Source organism: Nicotiana attenuata, chromosome 9 (assembly GCF_001879085.1).
Source record: "Nicotiana attenuata strain UT chromosome 9, NIATTr2, whole genome shotgun sequence".
Classification (NCBI taxonomy): domain Eukaryota; kingdom Viridiplantae; phylum Streptophyta; class Magnoliopsida; order Solanales; family Solanaceae; genus Nicotiana; species Nicotiana attenuata.
The window spans coordinates 44,042,663-44,047,690 of record NC_031997.1 but is presented as its reverse complement, the minus strand read 5'-3'; positions in this window follow the sequence as shown (position 1 = coordinate 44,047,690).

The following is a 5,028-nucleotide window of genomic DNA, read 5'->3' as shown; positions in this document are numbered from 1 at the left end:
GACAAGCTGGTCGGGGTAGGAAAAGATGAAAGGATCCACATGAAGCTGTCCATGAGGAGTCTGAAAGGAGATGCGCTATCTTGGTACATCAGCCAAGATCCCAAGAAGTGGTTGAGCTGGGTGGGTATGGCATCTGATTTTATGGACAGGATCAGGTTTAACACAGAGAACGCGCCAGACGTGTTTTATATCTAGAATCTAAAGAAGAAGCCCACAGAGACATTTCGCGAGTATGCTACTCGCTGGAGGTCTAAAGCTGCCAAGGTCAGACCCGCCTTAGAAGAAGAACAAATGAACAAGTTCTTTGTCCGGGCTCAAGATCCGCAATACTATGAACAATTGATGTTGATTGAGAATCATAAGTTTTCTGACATTATCAAGCTGGGGGAACTAATTGAAGAAGGTATTAAGAGCGGTATGGTTACAAACTTCGAGGCCTTGCAAGCCACAATAAGGCCTTGCAGTCTGGTGGTGTGTCTAAGAAGAGGGACGTAAGGGCCGTGATGGTCGCACAAAGGACCAAGTCTCCCCTTAATTACCAAACTTACCTAATACCTCCACTCACATATTAGCCAACCCTAAATCATCAAGCACCCTCCTATCAAGCCCCACCACCAACCTACCAGTCATCTCCACCTCCTACATATCAGCCTACCTCACCCAGATACTCCCAACCCGCTCATGTCTACCAAACTTACAATGCCCAACCACCTCATTATCAATCACCCCCCGCACGCCAAAATTTCCTTAGGCCCCGACCTAATTTTGATAGAAGGCCACCAAAATAATACACAGCCATCGCCGAACCCATTGACCAGCTATACGAGAGACTCAAAGCCGCCGGTTATGTCACCCCCGTCCCTGCTACAACCCTTGAGAATCCTTCTCAGTGGGTTAACCCAAACAAGTCTTGTACATACTACTCCGGCATGAAAGGACACACCATAGATGAATGCCGCTCCTTAAAAGACAAGATACAGTCTCTGATTGATAACAAAGTCATTGTGGCAAAGGAAGCTGCTCCGAACGTCCGTAACAACCCTCTACCAGACCATAAGGGCGGGGGTGTTCACATGATTGAAGTGGAAGATGATTGGAATCCCGAAGGATCCATCAGGTTGATCGCAGAAGGCGATGACCCAAAGAAACCAGCAGTTACTCTCAATCCGATTATAGTCCAGATCCAACCGTCTGGGGACACCGAGGTAGATGTATCTATGCCTATTGAGTTTGAAGAAGCGCAATCAGCAAAGGCACCAGCACCATTTGAGGTTGCAGTCTTACCACCGAAAGAACATGTTCCATTCGAAGTGAAAATAGCTGCGCCGATCCCAGTGGCGATGTCCACCATGCCGTCATTTTACCCAAACGCCATACCCTTGGATTATACCGCCAAGGCAAGGAGAAAGGGTAAGGTCAGAATCGAAGAGACTATCCCAGCTCAGGGTATGACAAGAACTGGTAGAGTCTATACCCCTGAACATCTAGCTGAATCAAGCAAGCAGGCCTCCAATCGGCCTCCCCTCATTGAGACTGGTCCGGATGACCTTTGGAGGAAAATACAGGCCAAGGAGTATTCGGTCATAGACCAGTTGAACAAGATGCCAGCATAGATATCCATCCTCTCATTGCTCCAGAATTCTAAAACACACAAGAATGCTCTGTTGAAGGTGCTGAGTGAAGCCTACGTGCCCAGTAACATCACTGGCGGGGAAATGGCTAATATGGTGGGGCAACTGCTAGAGAGCCACAAAATCACCTTGTATGAGGACGAGATGCCGCCTGAAGGGCTGGGTCACAACAAAGCATTGCACATCACTGTACAATGCGAAGACTATTTCATCACCAGGATCCTGATTGATGGGGGTTCCACCCTTAACATATGTCCTTTGGTGACACTCAAGAAGTTGGGAAAAGGGCTGCATGAGATGAAAGAAGGAGAAATCAATGTGAAAGATTTTGATGGGTCTCAGAGGTCCACCATCAGTGAGAATAGTCTATGTCTGCAGATGGGACCAACCTGGTTCGAGGTCGATTTTCAAGTGATAGATGTGCCAGCGTCCTACAACCTGCTGCTAGGACGACCCTGGATTCATGCTGCTGGGGCCGTAGCATCAACGCTGCATCAGGCCGTAAAGTTCAAATGGAATCACCAGGAAGTGATCATTCACAGTGATGGCAGCAATCCTATATACAGTCGCCAGACCATTCCGGCGATCGGAGGAAGAAGAAAGCTAGGTGGGGAGACTTACCACCACATCGAGCGGGTCAATGCTGTCGACAAAGACAAATGGTGGGATAACAAGATCGAGAGTATATTGAATTGGAGAGGGTACGAACCTGACAAAGGACTCGGAAAGAATCTCCAAGGGATCTCTAAACCTATAAAACTCAAGAAACATGGCACTACTTTCGGTTTGGGATACGAATACACCTGGGAGGAGTTCAATAATTTGTCGCCACCATGGCGTGGTCCTTACTACCCGTTAGAGCAACCAATACCGCACCTGAAGCAGACTTTCCAACAGGCCGACGTCGTCTATGGATCAGATGAAAAAGAGGCACTGGCAGCGGTGAAGAACTTATTTCTAGAGGACAATGATATGGATTTCTGTGTTATTCTCGAGGAGGAGGGGGAGGAAGGTCCTTCCGTACAAGCTGTGAGCAGAGGGGCATACCTCAACGACTGGACCATCAGGACAACCAGAGCCCGACGAGCCTCGGGGTAGCAAGGCTAAAACAAGCATTATCCATTATTTTTACTAAATGATTTTCTTTCGTATTTTTCAATTTCCGCAATAAGATCTTCAATGTTCAAAACAATTATTCAATTCATCAAAAGCATGTTTGATTTTTCTTATGAATTAATATTTATTGCTATCTTTTTCCTCCTTACTTTACTTATACAACATTACTATTACTTGTCTTGATGAACCAATGACTGTGACATGCGATGAGACAATGCAGCAAACGGACGTGGATTCAGAGGAAGATGACATACCTGACGAGATTGTCAAAGAGAATTTTGAGAACAGACCTTAGTCCAACCTGGACGAGACCGAAATTGTCAACCTGGGAGATGCAGAAAACGTCAAGGAAACACGAATCAGCATTCACCTATCACCGTCAGAGAAGGAAGAGTATACAGAATTTCTGAAAGAATATAAGGACATATTCGCCTGGTCGTATGATGACATGACTGGTCTGAGTACGTCTATTGTGGCTCACAAACTGCCAACCGATCCAATGTGTCCACCGGTAAAGCAAAAGCTCAGAAAGTTCAAGCATGATATGAGTTTCAAAATCAAGGAAGAAGTCAACAAGCAGATCAAAGCTAAGGTTCTCAGGGTAGTGGAATACCCGACATGGTTAGCCAACATTGTGCCATTGCCGAAAAAGGATGGGAAGGTCAGAGTATGTGTCGACTACCGGGATCTCAACCGGGCCAGTCCGAAAGATGATTTCCCTTTGCCGAATATACACATCCTAATTGACAATTGCACCAAACATGAGCTACCGTCATTCGTGGATTGCTTCGCTGGTTATCATCAGATCTGGATGGATGAGGAAGATGCTGAGAAAACGGCTTTCATTACGCCATGGGGAGTGTACTGTTACAACATGATGCCATTCGGCCTGAAGAATGCAAGGGCCACCTACATGAGGGCCATGACTACCATTTTCCATGATATGATACACAAGGAGATAGAAGTATATGTGGACGATGTTATTATCAAATCCAAGAAGGCCACTGATCACATGGAAGATCTGAGGAAGTTCTTCAATAGATTGCGGAGGTACAACCTGAAACTAAACCCCATAAAGTGTGCATTTGGGGTTCCTGCTGGGAAGTTGCTTGGGTTTATTGTGAGCCGCCGAGGAACAGAACTGGATCCATCAAAAGTCAAAGCCATTCAAGAACTGCCACCACCAAAGAACAAGAAAGATGTGATGAGTTTCTTGGGGAGGCTTAACTACATCAGCCGATTCATAGCACAGTCTACAGTTATCTGTGAGCCAATCTTTAAGATGTTAAAGAAGGACGTTGCTACCAAATGGACGGAGAAGTCTGGCCAAAGCCGATTAATTCAGATGCAGTCAAGCGTTACTATGTGCAATCTTTATGCTTTCCTTATATGATGCAAATTGAATTACGCCTGACCTGATTCCCGTTTAAGAGGGGATACGTAAGCAGCCCTATGGGTTCAGTCACAACTCAATAAAATTTTCATTTCCCCCCGAAATTGGAAACTGCGGCAGAATTTTGAGGAGGACCCTCAAAACTCCAAAGTAATTTCAACCGATCGCCGCACGAGCAACAGTCAGAAACATTAACCCATCCAAACTGGGGCAGAATTTTGAGGAGGACCCTCAAAATTCCGTAGCAGGAGAGGTTGCAATGTCCTGAATTGCGTCATAGTCGGCGGTTCATCGAAAAACTATTTTTAATTATACATTTACGTCATACTTTTACAAAATTGTGCATGTCTATTATTGTAACTTCTTGGTTTAGCAACGCTACCCCAATGATACAGACGGTATCGCCAGATCAAAGACGAACGAGTCAAGCAAAGCCAGCGGGGATACAAACTAACCTTCCCCTTTACAAAACTCACAATTTTTCTCTGGATGCAGGCACTAGGATTACGAAATCATTGAATGTACTGTACGTCCATAGAACAAACATTGTTCAAAAATGCGATTCTCTAAACCATTGCACTTACCAACATATGCTATCAGCACGCACCCATGATGTTCCGTATGTCACAATGCTCCCAGTAATCACCACGCTGCAGTCTGCTATCAGCTAAGAAACTCTACTGTCATTTGCTATTTTATTTCTTGCATAAGGCTACTATTCTGCCTTCCGAGGTTAAACTCTACCTCTATCTGCATTTGCATTACAAAAGGCTACTATTCTACCTTCCAACTTGCATAAGGCTACCATTCTGCCTTCCAACCTGCATAAGGCTACCATTCTGCCTTCCAACTTGCATAAGGCTATTATTCTGCCTTCCGAGGTTAAAC